Source organism: Suncus etruscus, chromosome 9 (genome assembly GCF_024139225.1).
Source record: "Suncus etruscus isolate mSunEtr1 chromosome 9, mSunEtr1.pri.cur, whole genome shotgun sequence".
Classification (NCBI taxonomy): Eukaryota; Metazoa; Chordata; class Mammalia; order Eulipotyphla; family Soricidae; genus Suncus; species Suncus etruscus.
Genome location: NC_064856.1, coordinates 4,023,705 through 4,047,261, shown reverse-complemented (window position 1 = coordinate 4,047,261; position 23,557 = coordinate 4,023,705). Strand labels below are relative to the sequence as shown.

The 23,557-nt window shown below is 43.0% G+C and overlaps 1 long non-coding RNA gene and 1 pseudogene across 1 annotated transcript in view; one reads left to right on the top strand and one right to left on the bottom strand.

Annotated features, from left to right (window-relative positions):
* Positions 1 to 23,557, top strand: part of LOC126017525 (uncharacterized) — a 122,766-nt gene that overhangs the window by 58,451 nt on the left and 40,758 nt on the right. The window lies entirely within an intron of this gene.
* On the bottom strand, positions 14,471 to 14,568 carry LOC126019448 (uncharacterized; annotated as a pseudogene).

The window sequence follows — 23,557 nt, the reverse complement described above, 5'->3', positions numbered from 1 at the left end:
TTGGAGAGTGTAGTTTCCTCTTTGAAGATGCCTTTAGTCTCAATGTCATGGAGTGTTTTACCTACATGCTGTTCTATATATCTTATGGTATCAGGTCTGTTATCAAGGTCTTTAATCCATTTGGATTTAACCTTCTTACATGATGTTAACTGGGGGTCTAAATTCGCTTTTTTGAAAGTGCCTAGCCAGTTGTGCCAATAACACTTGTTGAAGAGGCTTTCCTTGCCCATTTAGGATTTATTGTTTCTTTATCAAAAATTAGGTGATTGTATATCTGGGGAACATTCTCTGAGTACTCAAGCCTATTCCATTGATCTGAGGGTGTGTCTTTATTCCAATAACAGGCTTTCTTTGAATAACTATTGCTTTGTAATACAGTTTAAAGTTGAGGAAAGTAATACCTCACATATTCCTATTCCCAAGGAGTGCTTTAGCTATTCGAAGGTGTTTAAGTTAATGGGTAAATTTAGAGGATTGCATTAAATCTGTATAATGCTTTGGAGAATATTGCCATTTTAATTATATTAATCTCGCCAATCCATGAGAAGGGTATGTGTTATCATTTCCGCGTGTCCTCTCTTATTTCTTGGAGCAGGGTTTTATAGTTTCCTTTGTATAGGTCCTTCACATTTTTGGTCAAGTTGACACCAAGATACTTGAGTTTGTGTGACACTAATGTGAATGGGGTTGTTTTCTTCATGTCTGTTTCTTCTCTATCACTATTGGTGTATAAAAAGGCTATTGATTTTTGTGTGTTAATTTAGTAGCCTGCCACCTTGCTATATGAATTTATTGTTTCTAGAAGCTTTTTGGTAGAGTCTTTAGGGTTTTCTAAGTAGATTATCATGTCATCTGCAAACTGGGAGAGCTAGACTTTGTCCTTTTCTATCTGGATGCCCTTGACATCTTTTTCTTGCCTAATTGCTATAGCAAGTACTTCCACTACTATGTTGAATAGGAGTGGTGAGAGATGACAGCCTTGTCTTGTACCAGAATTTAGAGGAAAGGCTTTTAGTTTTTCTCCATTGAGAACAATATTTGCCATTGGCTTGTGGTAGATGGCCTTAAGTATATTGAGAAAGGTTCGTTTCACTCCCATCTTGCTGAGATTTTTATTATGAAGAATGGGTCTTGGACCTTATTAAATGCTTTCCCTGTGTCTATTGATATGATCATGTGATTTTATTTTTCTTGTAGTTGATGTTGTGCATTATGTTGATAGATTTAGGGATGTTAAACCATTAGTGGGATGAAATCTACTTGATCATAGTGAATGATCTTCTTGATGAGGTATTGGATCCTATCTGTCAGGATTTTGTTGAGGATCTTTGTATTTGTGTTCATCAGGGATAGTGTTCTGTCATTTTCTTTCTTGGCAGCATCTCTGTCTGGTTTTGGTACCAAGGTGATGTTGGCTTCATAAAAGCTGTATGGAAATGTTCCTGTTTTATCAATTTCATGAAGGAGCCTGGCTAGGATTGGTGGTAGTTCCTCTTGAATGGTTTGAAAGTATTCATTAGTAAATCCATCTGGGCCTGGGCTTTGTTTTTGGGCCGACTTTTGATTACTGTTTTAATTTTCTCAATAGTGTTGGGGGTGTTTAGATATGCTACATACTCCTTATTTAACTGTGGATGGTTGTAGGAGTCCAAGAATTTATCCATTTCTTCCAGATTCTCATATTTGGTGGCATAGAGTTTCTCAAAGTAGTCTCTGATTACCCTTTGAATTGCCGCAATATCTGTAGTGATATGCCCCTTTTCATTTCTAATATGTGTTATCAAGTGTCTCTCTTTTGTTGTGAGTTTTGCCAATAGTCTATCAATCTTGTTTAATTTTCAAGAAAACCAACTCTACTTTCATTGATCTTTCTATTGTGTTTTGTGTTTCCACTTCATCGATTTTTGCTCCAAGCTTTGTTATTTTCTTCTGTCTCCCTATTTTTGGTTCCTTTTGTTGATCATTTTCTAATTTTATAAGCTGTGTCATTAAGCTCTTCAGGTATGCCCCTTCTTCCTTCCTGACGTGTGCTTGCAAAGCTATAAATTTTCTTCTCAGTACTTCTTTTGCTGTTTCCTATAGTTCATGTCTTCATTGTTATTTGTTTCCAGAAAAGTTTTGATTTCCTCTTTGATTTCATCTTGGAACAACTGGTTGTTTAGTAGCAGGTTGTTTTATTTCCAGTTATTAAAGTTTTTCTTTTGTGGGTTGTTTTTTTTTTGTTTTTTTTTTTTTTTTTGTAGTTCACATCTAATTTCAGAGCCTTGTGGTCAGCAAAGGTAGCCTGTAAAATTTCTATCCTCTTGATTTTATGAAGGTACATTTTATGTGCCAGCATGTGATCTATCCTGGAGAATGACCCAGGTACATTGGAGAAGAGTGTATATCCTGGTTTCTGGGGATGGAGTGTTCTATATATATCTACTAGTCCTCTTTCTTTCATTTCTCTTTTCAGGGCTAGTATATTTTTGTTGGGTTTCAGTCTGGTTGACCTATCAATTGTTGACAGGGTCATGTTCATCTCCCACAATTATTGTGTTATTATTAATGTCTTCTTTGAGATTTATCAATAATGGTATTAGATAATTTGCTGGTCTCTCATTGGATGTGTATATGTTTAGTAGTGTGATTTCTTCCTGCATATATCCCTTGTACATATCCTTGCACATATCCCTTAATTAGTAGAGATTGTCCATCTTTGTTCCTTACAACTTTTCTGAATTTAACATTGGTGTCATATTTATATGGTCACTCCAGCTTTTTTTTAAAAAAATTATTTTTTAAACATCTTGATTACAAATGATTGTGATTAGGTTTCGGTGATGTAAAGAACACTCCCATCTCCAGTACAACATTCCCACCACCAATATCCCAAATCTCCTTCCATCCCCCCCACCTGTACTCTAGACAGGTTTTCCAGTTCCCTCATTCATTCTTTTTTTTTAATATATTTTTAAGTAACATGATCATATTTGGGTTACAGTCATAACCAGAACATCCCCCTTCACCAGTATAGCATTACCCCCTTCCCCCTTCCCATCCCTCGCCTGTATTCAAGACAGGAATTCTACTAGAATTGTTTTTAAGTTCAGTAAGTTGTATTTTTTTTCCATAAAAAATAAAAATAAAGAAAAGTAAAGGTGTGATAGTAGCAAGAGCCGTTGTTTGCATAGGTCCAAAAAATGGGGAAAATGGAAAAAAATTCTCGACCTGATTACTAAAAAGGCCTCACCTCAGTTTTTTGGCATAAGATAGACTCTGGGTTCCAGGCAAACCAGACAGTCCAACTCCAGTCATTCTCAAGGTCCCAGTGAAACTTTTTCACACTTTAGCTGTTGTTGGTATCAGATTCTTATATTTAAAGACTCTGGATTCTGTGCATCTCTTTCATCGATGTCAGGCTGATGTGGAGCATCTTCAGGTTTCAGCATACCATTAAATGCAGAGCAATCTGCCCTGCATGCAGACTGTTGCTGAGTCATCTGGGTGTTGGGAGCACTCTTTGGAGTAAGTCACTGCCAAAGCAGTGGTAGGTCTTCCCTGGTAGAGGCTTGGATCCTGGTAATGTTGAAGACAATTGTGGTTGTTTCTATAGACGGTATCCATTGTTCAGGTGTGTATGGGCGATGTCCATTCTTCTGAGGCCTGAGCCAAATCATTATGCCAATGTTCAGGGTAAAAGGCCTAATTACATTACCAAATTTGTGTCCCCATCTCTATTAGATAAGAACTTGTTTGCATATGTATTATTTCCCCATTTTAATGTGCCTCTGCAAAAGAGAAGCAATGCCACAAGATATTGTTGATGCATCTGGGGGCTGACGAATAAAGTCCAACATTCCCTGTAACTTGGTACAAACATGAAATCTATACAGTGATACTCTTCTACCAGTATTGCTTATAAAACAGATCTCAAAGGGGGAAAATCAAACAATCAAATAACAAATCCAGTGGGCAAAATTGTCACTATATGAGGATATTCGAAAAGAGTTATAGATGTTAAGGGAATACATCTGAGATATACAAAGGAGATACACGTGACCCTTTTATGTTTTAGAAATAGTCAAGAGGGAGGAGGGTGTTTCCAAGACACCACTTTGGTCTGTGATTTGGACAAGCGAAGAGAGCATGGAGCCATGTCCTCCACTTGTTGTCTGCTGAAGCTTCCGACTGCACAAGAGGCTTTGCTTCTGAAATGCTAGAAGTTGACAGTTCAGCAGTCCCCTCCCAGCCCCTTGCATGAACAAGGAAACCTGGGGTCTCTTTTAAATTGCACCTCACTGGAACCCACTTGCTGGGACCCTGAGCAGATGTCCAGGAATAACCATGGGATGGGGAGGAAGGAGAGAGAAGGCTGTGGGGGGCCACGGAGGCTGCATCTTCACCTTATCTTGGACAGAAAGCCTACAGCATGAAACCTTGCCGTGATGCATTGCCTGCTAAAGCTTCAGACTCCACCCAAAAATTACTGTGAAAGATATGTAATCCACCTTGGCCAGAAAAAAATCATTAGTCAGAAATTGGCTAAATGTGTGGTAACAAGAGATGGAAGTGAGAGAGCAAAGGAATAAAAGGAGCACATGGACAATGTTCAGAAAATGACTAGCAGATGAAACACAATGATATCCATATATTTCTTATAATGTTCCGTGTGGGGGCGCTAGCCCCCGCGCGGTTTTGCAATGGACAGGTTTAATAAGGAAACTTCCCTGATAAGTATTAATGCTAGAACCTATTGTGACCCATGTCCTGCACCCCCTTCCTAGGCCTGGTTAAAGCAGCCTTTGGCATGGCAGAGGGCTGCCAGACGCCATGCTGCCAGGACCTCTCAGCTCAGCTCCCAGGAAGGAAAGAGGTTCTTCCCTTCCCGAGCTTGGAGGCCAGGAGGTCGGAGCCCCCTCCCCTGACCCTCCCTTTGGAGATGGGAGGAAAATGGGGCAAGCCTAGGAACACCCACAAACTCCTCCAAGGGATCACCTAGCTGGTTTGCCCCGCCATGTGGCCAGGCAAAGCCCTGGAGTACCGGAGGAAGGAGGTAGGGGGGTGCTGGGGTGACCCATGTCCCGCACTCCCTTCCTAGGCCTGGTTAAAGCAGCCTTTGGCATGGCGAAGGGTTGCTAGACACCATGCTGCCAGGACCTCCCAGCTCAGCTCCCAGGAAGGAAAGAGCCACCCCAGCTTTTTAAAGGTGTTGTTTGCTTGGATGATTTTTCTCCAGCCTTTGATTTTGAGACTGTTTATTCTGACTATTCAGGTGTGTTTCTTGTAGGCATCAGAAGGTTGGTTTTATCTTTTTGATCCATTTTGCCACTCTGTGTCTCTTAATTGGTGCATTTAGTTCCTTGACATTGAGGAAAATGATTGTCATAGGATTTAATGTCATCATTGTGTACAAATTTGCTATTTTTGTTGGTCTGTCTTGTCTTAAAGTAGCCCGTTCAGTTTTTCCTTTAAGGCTGGTTTTGTATTTGTGAAGTTTCTGAGTTGTTGCTTATCCATGAAGCTCTTTATCCTTTCTTCAAACTTGAATGTGAGTCAGGTTGGGTTTAGTATACTAGGGGAGGCACACATTTCATGCAGTCTTTCGTCACAATATCCCACCACTGTTTTCTGGCTTTGAAAGTTTCTCATGACATGTCTGTTGTAAGTCTTAAGGATGCTCCTTTTAATGTAATATCCCTTTAGATCTTGCTGTTTTCAGTATTCTATCTCTGTCTGTGGGATTTGTCATTGTAACTAGAATGTTTCATGGGGTGTTTTTCTTCTTTAGCTGGTACGCTTCGGGCATGCAGGATCTGATTGTATGCAGTCTTTAGCTCTGGGAATTTATCTGTGATGATGTTTTGACTATTGATTCTTCCTGGGTATCTTTTTCCTGGGCCTCTGGGACTCCAGTGATTCTTACATTGTTTCTGTTGTGTTTATCAAAGACTTCTATTTTCATTGTGTTCACATTCCTTGAGTACTTTTTCCATTGTCTGATCGTTCTTTTCCAATCTCTTCTGCTGCATGGAGTTGTTCTGCATTTCAGTTCACTGATTCTGTCCTCAGCTGCTGTTACCCTGTTGGAGAGACTTTCCATTGAATTTCTCAGTTAGCTACTGTGTTTTTCAGATCTGTTATTTCAGTTTGTAATTTTCTGATTTCTGGCTTTGTGTTCTGTTCAACTTGAGCAGTGGTCCTCAAACTATGGCCCGCGGGCCACATATTGTATTTGTATCTGTTTTGTTTCTTCATTGCAAAATAAGATATATGCAGTGTGCATAAGATCGTTCATAAGTTTTGTTTTTACTATAGTCAGATCCTCCAATGGTCTGAGGGACAGTGAACTGGCCCCATGTTTAAAAAGTTTGAGGATCCCTGAACTAGAGCTATGTTTTGTTTGATTTCCATGAGGATTTTCCATATTTCTATTCTAAACTCCTTATCTGAGAGGTTAATCAGATGGTTTGTATTTTTTTTTTTTGTCTTCAGAGCTATAATCTTCATTCTCTGTGAATGGTGTTTACCTGCGAGGTTTCCCCATTGTCACACTTGTAGTGTGATTTCTTTTCTGCATGTTGTGGTGCAGTTCATTAATTAGAGTGTTGGGGTCTCCAGGAGACAATTTTTTGGGCTGCCTTTCCTAGCTCTCTGAGGAGAGCTTCGTGGTACCAGAGAATAGAAATATACAAAGCCAACAGATCCCCTCAGCTTCTTCCAGTTGCCAATCTCACAATCAGTGTGCACAGACAAAGTAGTCACCTCTCTGCCTGGCGTCCCTGATAGCATGTTTTACTCACTCCATCTTTCTTGGTCTTTTGGCCTGAGTGGCTCCAGGAGACAGTTTTTTTCCAGCTCTTCCAAGCCCCCTGAAGAGAGCTTCAGGAGACCAGAGAAGAGAAACACGCAAAGCCAACAGGTCTCACCTTCTCCCAGTCGCCAATCTCACAGCAGGGGAGACTCCCCGCTTTTTTCAAATTAAAGGTTAATTAATTATTAGATTAGAATGCATGATAGCCAAATATACCCACAAGAGTGATTAGAATGATAAAACAGTAGATACACAACCCATTTTTAATCATTGGGCACCACATATGATCCCTTGAACCCACCAGTGATTATCCCTGATTACAAGGACAGAAATTAACCCTTGAGTACCACTGGGAGGGATTGAAGGAGGGAAGGAAGGAAAGAAGAAAGGAAGGAAGGAAGAAATGAAGGAAGGAAAGAGGAAAGGAGGGAAGGAAAGAGAAAGGAGGGAAGGAGAAAGGAAGAAGGATTGTTGCAAGTCAGCTCCTGAAAAGGTTGACTGATGGAGGGATGGAGAATGAGGTCTTTCCCCTCCAGCTTGGAGCATGCATCTGCCACCCTTTCCAGCAGATGGTTCTGAGGTGAAACAGCGGGTAGACAGCTCGCAGACAGTCAGACTTGTGGAAATATTAGCTTTATTCAGTGGACAAGACTGAAGTCCAAAGTCTCAGCCTCAGTTCCAGCCAAAAGCCCTTCACCTTCCACAGACCCTTGTTTTTATCCCCCAGAATCAGGTCCCACCCAATGGTGGGATCAGATACCACCCAATGGTGGAAGTAGAATCAGGTACCACTCTAGGGTGGGAGCAGAATGCCAGGTCACACCCTAGGATAGGGCACAATCACTGATCAGGGTAGTGTCAGTAACATAATAATCTCATAAAATGTTTACATACACAACAAAGGATGAAAGGAGAGAAAGAGGGAGGGAGGGAGGAAGTAGGGAAAGAAGGAAGGAAAGAGCATGGGAGGAGAAAGGAATGGAACAAAGAAAGCCATATGACGTGATGATCATTCTCCTTACTGTATATTAAAAGAGTTGAAAATATTTATTCAAAAAACTCACTGTGCGTGGATATGTTGAGTAGGTCTATTCATAATGACTAAAACCTAGAAGCAACCAACTTGTTCACTGTGGTACATTCAGACACTGGATTTTTATTCAGCACAGAAGAGAAACAAAGGTAAGGGTGGAATAGAGAAGAGAGGAGGGAAGGGAAGAGAAGGAGGAGGAAAGATAAAATGAAGAAAAAAGAGAAAAGAAGAAGGGAGAGAAGAGAAAGAGGGAGAAAAGAAAGGAAGGGCAAGAAGGGAGGGTAGGAGAGGAGATAAAATGGAATGGAAGGAAAGTGGGGAGGGAAGAAGGAGAGGGAGGTACAGGGTTAGGGGAGAGAAGAGAAGAGGAGAGGAGAGAGAAGAAAGAAAAGAAGAGGAGAGGAGACGAGAGTGGAAGGGAAAAGAGAACTCCCTCACAGACAAAGGAGTCACCTCTCTGCCTGGTGTCCCTGATAGCATAGGCCAGGGGATAAAGAAGAGGGGAAGAGAGGGGGGAGGAGGGGAAAGAAGGAATGGAGGGAAGGGAAGGGAAGGAGAAAGAAACTCTAAATGTTAATACTATGCTTTTTCCATTCCATAGATCAAGAAATACTATTTGCAGAAATGTTATGTATAATAAATGGAGAACTGAACTCAATGATGTTTGAGTCTACATTATAAGGTCACCATATTTCTCATAATTTAGTCATAGTTTGTTCATTGGGAAATATCAAAATCCTTTAGCAGTGCTAATATATACCGAAAAAACACTACGTGTTTCTGTAAGCTGCATTTCCAAAGATTCCAAGCAGTAAAGGAAAGAGAGTATTAATAGAACTTTAATCACTTTTAATAATGTCCAACCACTACATTGTTGCCACATGACAACCAAAGGCTTTTTTGGAATCTCTTTTCTGCGAGTTCTTTTCCTTTAAATCTCTGTATACATTGACAGCTATCAAATGGGCAGCTATTTATTTTGTGAGGGAAGGCCAATCCCTCTGATTGGCTTCTTGTAAGTATTTTAAATAAACATTCTCTATAAAATCTAAAATGCTGCATTTACCATGACTTCCATACAAAATTCACTTACATGTTTGTGGAAAAAATTAAATAGAACAAAGATTTGTTTAAAGTCAGTTTTCACTCAAATTCAGTATCCAGAATTGAGCCCCATCTTCTTCCTTTCTGTTCAGTCCCTTTGTAGGTTAAGATCATACACAGAGAGATTTGCTAAGCTTGAAGTCAAGGGATAAAAAACTTCTAGAAATGTACTGGAACAGAATGTACTGATATTTAAAAGTGAAGTATCACAGATTTGGGTTCAATTAATCTTTATTCATTTCTCACAGCATACAAGCCTGTTGCAAGTGTTTCTGGTGCGCTAAAAGACAATCATTTGTAGAAGAAAGCATATAATTGTGTTTTGAAAAGTTCTTTCAGTGCACTTAAGTGCTTCATTCCCCACGTGTCAGTGAGTGACACTGACATTGTTAATAGGTCTATAAAACTGATGACATTTTTAGGCACTAAATGCTCTAGGGAGACAGAAAATTATTATATGAAAACATTTTTTTAAAGAGTAGAATAGGGCTTCTTAAGCCTTTTCCTCTCACAACTCTTTTTCCCAAGAAAAAGTGAAACATTGGTCAACACTGCCAGAAGCCTCTCAGATTAATTGTGTGGTATATTTTGAACTAATTTTCTGTGTTTGATGTTTTCGTGTGTGTATTGTGTGTTTGCTGTAGACACAACTGCACGGTCCCTTCAGCATCTCCAAGGAGGTCCCCTGAGCACAGTACGGGGATAAGCTTCTGAGAACGATCAGGTATAGTCACAAAACAAAACAAATAAAAAAACATACAAAATTAAACAAGACAACACAAAAAATGAAACTTTATTAAAATAATATTTAGTGCATCCTTGTAAGACTCAACTTCTAGAACTTTAGCATACTAATTCTGTCTCAGGTTTAAAGGGAATCCATATTGAAAAGGAAGAATTCAAGCTCTCACTGTTGCAGGTGACATGATACTCTACTTAGAAAACACTAAAGACTCTACCAAAAAGCTTCTAGAAACAATAGATTTATATAGTAATGTGGCAGGCTACAAAATTAATACACAGAAATCAATGGCCTTTTTATACATCAATAATGATAGGGAAGAAATGGACATTAAGAAAACAACCCCATTCACATTAGTGTCACAAAAACTCAATTATCTTAGAGTCAACTTAACTAATTAGGTGAAAGACCTATACAAAGAAAATTAGAAAGCCATGCTCCAAGAAATAAGAAATGGAAACACATATGCTGCTCATGAATTAGCAGAATTAATATAATTAAAATGGCAATACTCCCCAAAGCATTGCTCAGATGTAATGTGATCCCTCTAAAGATACCCATGACATTCTTCAAAGTAGTGGATCAAACACTTCTGAAATTCATTTGAAACAATAAACACCCATGAAAAGCTAAACCAATCTTTGAGAAAAGGAAAATGGGAGACATTACTTTCCCCAACTTTAAACTGCACTACAAAGCAATAGTTATCAAAACAGCATGGTACTGGAATAAAGATAGAACCTCAGATCAGTGCAATTGGTCTGGGGAACTCAGATAATATTCCCCAGACATGTAATCACCTATTTTTTGATAAGAGAGCAAGAAATCCTAAATGGAGCAAGGAAAGGCTCTTCAACAAGTGGTGTTGGCACAACTGGTTAGCCACTTGCAAAAAAGCGAACTCAGACCTCCCCAGCTAACACCATGTATGGAGGTAAAATCCAAATGAATTAAAGAACTTGATATTAGACCTGAAACTATAAGGTATATAGAACAACACGCAGTGAAACACTCCATGATATTGATACTAAAGGCATCTTTAAGGAGGAAACAGTACTCTCCAAACAAGTGGAAGCAGAGATAAACAAATGGGAATATTTTAATCTGAGAATCTTCTGCACCTCAAAGAAAATAGTGCCCAGGATACAAGAGCACCCACTGAGTGGGAAAAACTATTTACCCAATACCCATCAGATAAGGGGCTAATATCCAAATTAAACAAAGCACTGACAGAACTTTACAAGAAAAAAGAATCTAATTCCATAAAAAAAAAAAACTGGGAAAAAAAATAAACAGACACTTTGTCAAAGAAGAAATACAAATTGCCAAAAGTCACATGAAAAAATGCTCCACATCACTAATCATCTGGGAGATGCAAATCAAAAGAGCTGTGAGGTAACATCTCATACCACAGAGATTGAGGCACATCACAATGAATGAGAACAAGCAGTGCTGGCGAGGATGTGGAGAGAAAGGAACTCTTATCCACTTCTTGTGGGAATGCCATCTAGACCAACCTTTATGGAAAGTGATATGGAGATTCCTCCAAAAACTGGAAATTGAGCTCCCATACAATCCAGCTATACCACTCCTAGGGATATACCCTAGGAACAGAAAAATACAACACAAAATCATCTTCCTCACACCTATATTCATTGCAATGCTATGAATGCCAAGAGGCCCTTCGACAGATGAATGACTAAAGAAACTATGATACATATACACAATGGAATATTATGCAGCCGTCAGAGAGATGAAGTCATGAATTTTCATATACATTGTTGTACACGGTATCTGCTGAGTGAAATAAGCCAGAGGAAGAGAGATAGATGCAGAATAGTCTTACTCATCTATGGGTTTTAAGAAAAATAAAACAGTTTTGCAACAATTCTCAGAGACAAAAGAGATGAGGGCTGGAAGGTCCAGCTCACTACATGAAGCTCACCACAAAGAATGGTGAGTGCAGTTAGAGAAATACCTACACTGATAACTATCATAACAATATGTATGAATGAGGGAATTAGAAAGCCTGTCTAGAGTACAGGCGGGGGTGAGGTGAGGAGGAGGGAGATTAAGGACATTGGGGATGGGAATGTTGCACTGGTGAAGGGGGATGTTCTTTACATGACTGAAACCCAACTACAATCTTATTTGGGTTTTGGGGTTTTTTTTTGGGGTGGTGGTTTTTGGGCCACACCTGGTAATGCTCAGGGGTTACTACTGCTGGGGTATTGAACCGCAGTCCATCCTACGCTAGCGCTTGTAAGGCAGACACCTTACTTCTAGCGCCACCTCGCTGGCCCCACAATTTATTTGTAATCAACGTGTTTAAATAAAGATATTAAAAATAGAAATATGTTTTACTATAAAAAATACATAATTCTCTCCTCATAGGAACCACTGTCTAATGTTCCATGAATTATGATGAAATCCCAAATCTAAATGAAACACAAACTGTGTGATATAGAAGTTAACTCTAACTTTTTAAAAATGAAAAGATTAAGTCCATACATACAAAAGAACTTGTTCCCTTCCACAAAGTTGACATCCAGATTCATTGATAACTTATTTACATGGATTTCTACATCACCCAACATATCAAACTCTCATTTTCTATTTCTCTAGGGGAACAAAAGATAGGAGTAAACTATATTCTCATATTCTCTCATATCCCAAAAGGAATATGAACACTGAAATCTCAGAACATCTTTTAAAGACTGAGATTCCATTCCTTTCTCTTTGGCTGAAATTACAAGTAGTCATTTTCCACATGTGTAATTGGAAACAAAACTATTGGGTTTATATAAAATAAAAGCTAAGAGTCCTTTACCATCATATGGATTCTTCTCTACCAGATATTTTGAATGCAACTTATTTGAGAAAATATCATTGGTGCCACATTTCCAATAAAAATCAATTCCATGTCATAGAAATAATAATTTTGATGGGATCACTCTGATGATTGTGGGCTACAAGAATCCTTAAAAATGAAAAATTTTCTTTAAAATATCCACATCTGTGGCCAGAGAGATAGCATGGAGGTAAGGTATTTGCCTTGCATGCAGAAGGACGGTGGTCCGAATCATGGCATCCCAGATGGTCCCCTGAGCCTGCCAGGAGTGATTTCTGAGCGTAGAGCCAGAAGTAGCCCCTTAGTGCTGCCGAGTGTGACCCAAAAACCAAAAAGAAAAACATATCCACATCTCCACTACATCACAGATATTATTATGATAAGAATTTCTACAAAGAGCAGATTTTATTTAGTAAGACATAAATAAGGAATTAATAGAAACAATAACAAATATCTCTCAGATGTAGTTAAGTACTTCACATCTATTGTTGAAATAGATTCAACAGTAATCTTCTTCTTAAACTAAGAAAATCATTATTGTACCAATATTTTTATTTAAAAAGCTAAATGTCAGAGCAATTTTAGACAGTTTATTGTGAAAACCAGGTGCAAAAATAGGGAGGCTGGTCCTAGATTCCAAATTCGAATACTCTAATTTTTTTAACATTAATTTCCTACCTGTTTACTACTTGAACTCCAAAATAATGAATTTAACTAACATGTAATAGAAGCTCTATAAATATGCTCTACATGAAAATTATTTGTTGGTGTCAGAGCGATAGCACAGTGGGGAGGGCGTTTACTTTACATGGATTTGTTTCCAGTTTGATCCCTGGCAGCCCATAGGATCCCACGAGCCTGCCAAGAGTGATTCCTGAGTGCAGAGCCATGAATAACTCCAATTGCAACTGGGTGTGGCCCAAAACAAAAAAGCAAACAAGCAAACAAAGAATTAATTGCCACGTATTGTGATGCTCTACCTTGTCTTGCTCTGGTGCTGGGCCCCTGAGGAGGAGGATGCAAGGGCAGGTAAGGGTCTCTTCTTGACCCTCAAAGGTCAGAAACAGGAAAAGGAGGGAAGACGGCGATCCACAGATCGTTTGCAAGAGCAATAAACTTCATTTTTTGAAGGTAGGGACAAGGCTTTTAAGGGCAAACTGTAAGTGGGAAACAGTGTGGGTAATACAGCTCAGGCATTGTAGCAACAAGATGGTATGTGAAGACGACAGTCACAAAGTATATGGCATCGTTGATTTGGATGGTATGCAAAGATAGTGATTAGAATGCCCATTGCACCATTCAATCAGGAAGTATGTAAAGATAAAGGTTGCAATTCTTATGGCACTATTTGCCTAGATAGTTTGTAAGGACAGGTGATTTGACCTGGATGACTTCCTTCTTAGCTCATCCTGTACTCATAACAGCAAGGACACAAGTCTCTAAAAAGAGACTTTCTTTTATATTCAAGGCCAGCTTGCAAAAATTTCCAAGCCTTTCTCCCCACACTACTTAAGCTACACGTACAAGACAAAACTGAAAATAAAAAATCAACAACAAAACAAACTCAAACAAGTATTTTATTGCAGGTAGATAAATCTGAGAATTCAGTGTGCCTATATTATTCAGAAAATTAATACCTATTTTGTGAAGTTTAGCATTAAAATTAGGAATGTAGATATTCCTAACAATTGCCCAAATACTTCAACATAATTATGTGAAACTAATAGTATCTGTAAAGCCTGACTGTTGACAAATTCACATAGCTTCAAAATAATCTTAAAAGACCTACATTTGATTGCTTTGGTAAAAATTCTATCAGTCTTATGACTGATAATAAGAATATTACAGGATATTAAAATGATCTTTATCTTTGATTTTTTTCCATTATTGATGTTTTAATATGAAAAGGCAATCAACTTATTCTGACTTCTGGGAGGTTTTTTTTTTTTTTGTTCCCCCATTCACAATATAGACCAGGCAAAGGGCCTGGTTTGAGGTGTATATGGGGAGCATTTACTGTACCTCCTCTTGTACGGTTCGAGGTTTCCAAATTCTGCTCCAACGCGGAGAATTGAAGGGAGAACAACTCAAGCAAATGCTCAGGTGGATTCTTTTATTCTGGTATACCAGGGTCTACAGCCTCCTCCCAACAGAGCAGAGGCAGAGACCTTGTGCTTCCGCTGGTTCCCCCTTATATAAAATGGGAAATGGGAGGGGAAGGAAGTAGAATGATGCCACTTCCTTGAGGGCTGGGCTTCCACTATGATAACACGAATCATTGATGAGGTAGGGGTAAAGGCGGGACTTCCGCCACAATAACACAAATCATTGGTGAGGTAGGACTTCCGCCACGATAACGCAGATCATTGGTGAGGTAGGGGTGAAGGCAGGACTTCCTTTTCACTAGAAGCAAGTTTGTGAACATGTGGTCCTTTCCTAAGTGAAACCTGGCATGGGGTTTCATTCCTTTTCATCTCCCCACTTCTTGTAGTGAGACTTCTAATCCTAGAAGTCAATGTGATCAGGGGCCTCCGCTTCCTGATATTCCTGGTCAGAATTATCTGCATGAGCTAATTCTTGATATTGTTGACGGAATACCATAAGTTTAACTTCCCCAACCTGGGCTCGTATGAACGCAGTGATCCGATTGATTATGCATGGACCAATGGCTACCAGAAGTAAAAGACCTAGAAGGGGCCCCAGTAGGGGTATTAGATAGGGGAGAATCCCACCCCATAAAGACCATAAGGGACCATCTAATAGCTCTTTTCTTCTTTGGGCAAGCTCCTCTTGATGGTGTCTGATCCTGTCTCGCACTATTCCTGACTTGTTAGTATAAAAACAACATTTTTCTTGCAAGGCCACATAAAGCCCTCCTTGCTCTGCCAAGATTAAATCTAACCCTCGCCTGTTTTGTAATACCACTTCAGCCACGGAGTCGAGCTGGTCCAGCACATCATTAATAGAATTATATACTGTCTCCACATCTGAAATTAATTTTTGCGAGAGTTTGTTATATTTGTCTATTGATATGGCTAGCCCTGCACTTCCGGTTGCTAGTCCACCCGCTACCCCTAGCCCTACCAGTAGCGGCAGGAACACTATAGCTCGTCGAGACCATCAGGTGCCGCCTAAGAGATCTATGCTAGGCAGAGGGATGGACTCTGTCCCCGGGATGATGTCAATGTTGGGGAGCACTAATGCTGGGACGCAAATTCCAGTCCAGTTCTGGGGAAAAAGAGAGTAAGCCAAATTTCCACCACATATCCATGCCCGTCCCGGAGGTAAACACCCTGGGCTAGAGGGAGCAAGTAGGACTTCTGAACACTGAGTAGCCCCTACCTGACCCAGGTCTACTGATTCAGTGCTGTTATGCGAATAGCAAACAGATGATTCAAAGCTAAAAGGGACTACCTTAAAGGGTTTGACATAAGTACAGCTAGAAGAAGCAAAGGTTAGATTACCTAGTTGGACAGGGATAGCCAAAGGCCAATTTTCCCCCATTCTCATACAAAGCCAACAATCAGCAGCTAAAGTAGGGTTAGAGAAATTAAGAAGTTTGTGAGTTTCTTCTAGGATGCCATGAGTATTTGGATCTAACTTCTCAGCAGGCATCCGGGGTCGGAGGGAGGGGTGCCGAGGCCACTTAGGCATTTGGGTCTCCACCTCCTTTGTAGCCCAGTCTATGGCCTTCTTCTCTCTTTCCTGGTCTGTTGGCCCTTCGCCATCCGAGATGTGAATGGGCGCCTTTAGGGGCCAGCAGACCAAGTCTCCTACTTCGGCCATGCAGCTTGCGGCTCCATAGGGAGATTTATAGCTACTAACTGTCCATTTCCCTCCTATGCTCCCCTTGTAAGTTTCGGTGAGTCTGGCCACCAGATATGCCTGGTTGTTTTTGGTACACTCTCAATACTCCCTATAGCACCGGGAGTGAACTTGAGTAAGCTCCACACATCTAGCAGGGCATTTCCCCCCAGAAAAGGGAGGCAAGGGTTGAGGTTTTTCTCTACACACCCATTCTGGTTTCCCCCCCCCCCATGGGAAGAAGTAGGGGACTGGAGGTAAGCAATTCTAGTTCCACAGTCTACTGCTCGAGTGTACAGGAGCCTACTGTTGAGTTGATAGCCTCCCATACAGTCACAGGGGTTTCCAAATAGTTTTTTTTACCAGTTCATCTGGGATTATGGGCTGATCAAGTCCTCCTTCAGTCGGTGCCAGGAGGAGCATTGTTAGAGTCAGAGGGCGTATCAGGGCTAGAGTGCGATCACTGGACTTGAATCTTGAGGGGATTCTCAGTGCGCTCCACTTTCCACTCATTATGGTTGAGGTCAGCAGGGGCAGGTTTTAGATGGGAGGCGTGAACCCAGGAAGCAATGCCGTCCACTTTAACAGCAGTAGGGGTGATCAGAAGGACATCATAAGGTCCCTTCCACCGAGGCTCCAGTGTCTGAGAGCGATGCCGCCTCACAAGGACCTGGTCTCCTGGCTTGAAGGGATGTGGCACCGTCAATTCTCCAGGTTCATATGCCTGTCTGAGTTCTTTCCAGACTTGGCTTTGTAGGGCAGCGATGGCGGCCAGCTAAGCTGCTAAGGGAGTGGAGGGGGGAGAGAAAACATCATAAGGCTCAAAAAGCATTCACACCGGGGGGGGGGGGGTAGCACCATACAACACTTCAAAGGGAGTTAGTTTACACAAAGAAGGCAAAGGGGTATTCTTAGCCCTGAAGAGGGCGGAAGGTAGGAGGGTAGTCCAGTCCCCTATGCCAGTCTCTAGAGATAATTTGGTTAAAGTCTCCTTAATAGATCTATTCATCCTTTCTACCTGCCCTGAACTCTGCGGGCGATACGAACAGTGTAATTTCCAATTTATGCCCAGGGTCTTGGCTAACCCCTGACTTACCTGGGCCACAAAAGCTGGTCCGTTGTCTGACCCAATTACCTGAGGAAGTCCAAACCTGGGGAAGATGTCATCTAATATCTTCTTAGTCACCACCTGGGCTGTTTCCTTCTTGCATGGGTAGGCTTCCACCCATCCTGAAAATGTATCTACAAAGACTAGCAAATACTTTAGTCCATATTTGGCAGGCTTGATTTCAGTGAAATCAATCTCCCAATGTTGGCCTGGTCTCTCCCCTCTCAGTCTCTTCCCGGTTCCCATCTTAGTAGGATAGGCATTTACCAGTTGGCAGGGTTGGCAGGACCTTACGATTTTTTCGGCCATTTCCTTTAGCCTCTCTGGTTTTGGTACCCGAGGCCATTCCTTAGTTAGCTCCATCATTTTTCTGACCCCTAGGTGGGTGAGTTGGTGAAGAGTTTGCAGATACTGATTTACCTCTGGTTCCCCAGAAAGAAGGGAGTCTACAGTTGACACTGGTGGGAGGTTGTCGGGTTCAGTAACAATAAGCGAAGGGATCTCCTTCATGCGGGATGCCGCTGCCTTCGCCGCTTCATCAGCTCTTCTGTTTCCGGATGCGACGATTTCCTTTTCCGTTTGATGACCTGGACAGTGTACTATTGCCAGTTCTTTGGGTAGGAGAAGAGCAGATAAAAGATGCAGTATCTCTTCTTTGTGTTTAATTTCTTTTCCTGCAGATGTCAGGAGTCCCCTCCTTTGGTAGATAGCGCCATGGACATGGGCAGTTCCGAAAGCATATCTGCTATCTGTGTAGATGGTTGCCCTTTTTCCTGCTGCCATTTCCAGTGCTCTGGTAAGGGCTATCAACTCAGCTCGCTGAGCAGAGGTCCCCTCTTTCAGGCATTTGGACCAGATAACGTCATGATCACTCACCACCGCAGCCCCAGCTCGTCTCTCTCCATCTTGGAGAAAACTACTTCCATCTGTGTACCATATGACGTCAGGGTTCTTTAATGGCTGGTCCTGTAGATCCCTTCTCAGCCCACTCTCTTCGGCCAGCAAATCCTGGCAGTTATGCAACACTGGTGTCTCTGACTCTTCAGGGAGCAGGGTGGCTGGGTTGAGAATCACAGGTAGGCCGATAGTTATTCTGCCTTTGTCTAGAAGGATACTCTGATAGTGGGTGATATGGGCATTTGAGAGCCAACGGTCAGGGGGCTGTCGAATTATACTTTCCAGGTCATGAGGGGCTATTATAGTCAGCTTTTGTCCCAAGGAAATTTTATCTGCATCCTTTACCAGCAGTGCAGTTGCGGCTATTGCCATCAAACATTTAGGCCACCCGCTGGCCACTGGGTCTAGTTTCTTTGATAGGTAGGCAACAGGCCTTTTCCACGGACCTAGCGTCTGTGTCAGCACTCCCCTTGCTATTTCCCCTTTCTCCTCTAGATATAAGGTAAAGGGCCTGCTAGCATCAGGGAGGGCCAGGGCTGGGGCTGTGAGCAGAGCTGTTTTGATAGAGTCAAACGCCCTCTGGCATTCATGGGTCCACTCAAACTTGGCATTCCCTTTTGTGAGGGGGTACAGTGGGGCTTCCAGGTTGGCGAAACCAGGGATCCAGAGGCGGCAGAAACCTGTCGTCCCCAGAAACTCATGTAACTGCCAGTGAGTAGTAGGTGCTGGGATCTGTGCCACGGACCTTCTTCTGGGCCTCCGTCAGCCATCGCTTTCCCCCTTGTAGCATGTATCCCAGAAACGTCACCTCTCTCTGGCACAGCTGCGCCTTCATAGCTGATGCTCTATACCCTAGCCGAGCAAGTTCCTTCAGCAGGTTATGAGTGGCCTGATTGCAATCTTCTTCAGTTTTTCCTGCAATCAAAATATCGTCCACATACTGTAGCAGGGTTACCTGGGGGTGCTGGCTGCGGAAGAGACTTAAGTCTTGGTGCAAGGCCTCATCAAAGATGGTAGGGGAGTTCTTAAATCCCTGAGGCAATCTGGTCCAGGTTAGTTGGCCTGAAATTCCTGTCTCAGGATCACTCCACTCAAAAGCAAATAAGGGTTGACTGGCTGGATGTAGGGACAGGCAGAAGAAAGCATCTTTTAAGTCCAATACAGTATACCATACTCTCTCAGGACTTAAGGTGCTGAGAAGATTGTATGGGTTGGGCACAGTGGGATGGATGACTTCCACCTGACTGTTAACTGCCCTTAGGTCCTGTACTGGCCGATAGTCCCCAGTTCTAGGCTTTTTAACTGGGAGTAATGGAGTATTCCAAGCTGACTGACATTTTACTAAGACCCCTTGTTGGAGAAGTTTCCGGATATGAGGAGTTATGCCTTTCTTCGCTTCCTGACTCATGGGGTACTGCCTAACTCTCACAGGGACAGTAGTAGTTTTCAACTCTACCACCACTGGAGCCTGTAAGGTAGACAACCCCAGTCCAGCAGTTTCGGCCCAAGCTCCTGGAACTAGTCTCAACCAAAAATCGGTGTCTTGGCTTTCAACTGGCAAGGGGTCATTTGTAAATAGTCTATATTCATCCTCAGCCCTGATGGTCAGGACGGAGGTGGTAAGTGGTTGGACACTGGGGTTAAAAAAAGCAATTTCTGGACCAGTTTCTTCAAAAGTTATCTGGGCTCTGAGTTTGGTTAGCAAGTCTCGTCCCATTAGAGGTGAGGGGCAGTTTGGTATGACCAGGAAAGAATGCTTGATTTCTCCTTTTCCCAAGTCCATAGTCCGGGAAGTAGTCCAGGAACGATAGCTACTTCCATTTGCTCCTTGTACTAAGGATTGCTTACTAGAGAGGGGTCCCAAAGGTTTCTTTAGGACCGAGTATACTGCCCCTGTGTCGAGTTCAAAGTCTATGGGAGTCCTCTCCACCTTAAATTTAGCCCTGAGCTCCCGGAGGGGGTTGGAGCCCTGACCCCCCTATTCAGATTCAAGGGCCAGGGTCCTTGAAGGTCAAGGGGATCGTGGGGGTTGAGTGCTACGAGGGGATCGTGGGGGTTGGGTGCTACGAGGGGATTGTGGGGGTTGGGTGCATTCCCGAGCCCAGTGTCCCCTCTGGCGGCAGCGAGCGCATTGGTCCTTGTCCAGGGGTCGGCGTCTTCGTGGGCCCAGGTCCCTACCTTTCTGACCTGTGCTAGATCTGTCTACTGCTACTGCCAAGACCCTTGCCAGTTCCTTATTCCTTCTTCTGTCCTTTTGTTCTTCCCTCCTCTCTCTCTCTTCCCTCTCTTTCTCCTCTGCTTCTCTCCTTTCTCTGTCTCTCTTCTCCTGCCACTCTCTTCTCTCCTTTCTAGTCGCTCCTCTCTTTCTTCCTTTGTTTCTCTCTTACTGAACACTTTCTCAGCCTCCTTTACTAGGTCTTGTAAAGTCTTTCCTTGGATATCCTCCAGCCTCTGGAGTTTCTTTCTAATATCTGCTGCTGACTGTCCTACAAAAGCCATAATGACTGAAGCCTGATGAGTTTCGGAGGTTGGATCAAAAGGAGTATACCTCCTATAGGCTTCCATCAGCCTTTCTAGGAAAACCCTGGGAGGCTCATCAGGTCCCTGTATTACCTCTTTTACCTTGGCCAAATTTGTGGGCTTTATAACCGCTTCCTGGAGACCTCTCATGAGAGTCTGGCGATAGGTGGACAGATTCCCCCTACCTTCATATGTGTTGGGGTCCCAATCCGGTCTCCGCAAGGGGAAAGAGTCACCAATAACATCAGGTCTGGTTGTCACCAAGCCATCTAATCCTATCACATTTTTCCGGGCTGCTGCCAAAATGCGGTCCTGTTCTTCAGTATTGAACAGGGTACGAAGCAGCTGCTGGCAGTCATCCCAAGTAGGTTGGTGGGTGTTCATCAGAGAATCTAAAAGATTAATTAACCTAGTGGGGTCTTCAGAGAAAGAGGGATGGTTACCAGTTATAAAGGTCAGAAGTGGGGAAGGGCCAATACTGGAGGGCAGGCATCTCCCCCCCCCCCATCGTCCATCATGGGGCCCTACTGGCCTCAGCGGCATGATTGGCAAAGCTCCAAATGTCGGATCTCTTTGTCTGCTGCGGGTTCCCGCAGCTGGCCCTGCTCTCTGGTTCTCATCCAGTAAGGACTCCGGGGATGATGGAGGCAAGCAAGTTGCTCCTCACCCTCCCTCCTGGAGCACGTGGGAAGCTGCTCCTCCCTCTCCTCCCTGTGGCAGGGAAGCTACTCCTCCTCCTGCTTCCTGCAGCACGTGGGAGCTGCTCCTTCCCCTCCCCCCTGGAGCACGTGGGAAGCTGCTCCTCCCCCTCCTCCCTGTGGCAGGGAAGCTACTCCTCCCCCTCCCCCCTGGAGCACGTGGGAAGCTGCTCCTCCCTCTCCTCCCTGTGGTAGGGAAACTACTCCTCCTCCTGCTCCCTGCAGCATGCGGGAAGGCTGGGAAGCTGAGGAGGGATCTGATGGGGAACGGGGTTCTGCAGTCGCCTCCTCTGCTGGAGCGGAAGGGGTGCGAGCAGACGGGTTGTAAGGAGGGTGGTCAAAGAGAAGTAGGTATGTAGTGTCAGGGTAAATGCAGGGCACAGCTCGCTCCTCTTTAGGCTTTGACTCCGATTCCCTTTTCTCCTTCATGGGTAGGATCGTAGGCTCCAAGGGCGGCTGTAAAGAAGAAGGTTTGGGTGGGGGGAAGGAATGGCCGCACCCAGCCAGGGGGACTGGTACAGAGGTCCTCCCACATGAGAATGTAGGGTTCTTGATCAGGATGTCCATGCGGCCCCGGTCGGTACACGATGTCTCTCATTCTGCGAACTAGGGAAATATAAAAAGACCCCCCATTTGGCCATCCAACCTGAAAGGTTGGCCACTCAGCAGCACAGCATGTCTGCCACTTGCCCCTTTTTATGACCAGGGAACAATTTTGTGCACGAGTCCTCACTTCTGACCAGTGGTCCAGAGTGAGGGACAAAGGAGTTATCTGCTTCTGTCCCATAATGAGAACAGAAAATCAAAGGAGTAGATGAGGAAAAGATTGGGGGGGGGGGGCAAAGGGGGTGAGGATAGAAGAGTTCAAAGAATTTAAGCCAACACACGCCTACAGAACCTACACACTTACACGACACCAACTACAACAAAACAAAACAAAACAGAGGAGTAAAACTCAAAAACAGAGATCTCTAATTAATAGAAATAAGGTTCACCACAGCAGCCTGGGAACGTCTTCCTGCTGCAAACTCAAACTCCTGGGGGCCCTCCAGGGTCGTGACCTATAGTTTCTGAACTCGTCAATTCACTGCCACCTGGAATCCACTTCGAGTGGGGACTCTCAAGTCCTCGGTCACCCTACCATTTCCCTACTTCCATTTTCGATACACATCCAGTCACAACAACATAAAGTATACTGCCAGTTTCTACTCGAAACAAGTTACAACCGACAACACAAGATACATTGCTAGTTTCTACTCACAACAAGTTACAACCAACAACACAAGCTACATTAATTAGAACCCACCGAGTGGTCCGTTCACTACCCCGCTCCGGGCAGATCTGGTAACTCCTGGCTGGCTCGCCAAATGTACGGTTCGAGGTTTCCAAATTCTGCTCCAACGCGGAGAATTGAAGGGAGAACAACTCAAGCAAATGCTCAGGTGGATTCTTTTATTCTGGTATACCAGGGTCTACAGCCTCCTCCCAACAGAGCAGAGGCAGAGACCTCGTGCTTCCGCTGGTTCCCCATTATATAAGATGGGAAATGGGAGGGGAAGGAAGTAGAATGATGCCACTTCCTTGAGGGCTGGGCTTCCACTATGATAACACGAATTATTGGTGAGGTAGGGGTAAAGGCGGGACTTCCGCCACAATAACACAAATCATTGGTGAGGTAGGACTTCCGCCACGATAACGGGGATCATTGGTGAGGTAGGGGTGAAGGCGGGACTTCCGCCATGATACACAAATCATTGGTGAGGTAGAGGTGAATGCGGAACTTCCTTTTCACTAGAAGGAAGCTCGTGAACATGTGGTCCTTTCCTAAGTGAAATCTGGCATGGGGTTTCATTCCTTTTCACTCTCTCTGTACAGTCAGTGTAAAGAACACAGCCTGTGGTAAGCATTGGGAGAGCTTATCTTTTCTTTTCTTTTCTTTTTTTTTTTTTGATCTTTTATATATTTGAAAAAAAAAAAAACCTTCACCAGTGCAACATTTCCATCACC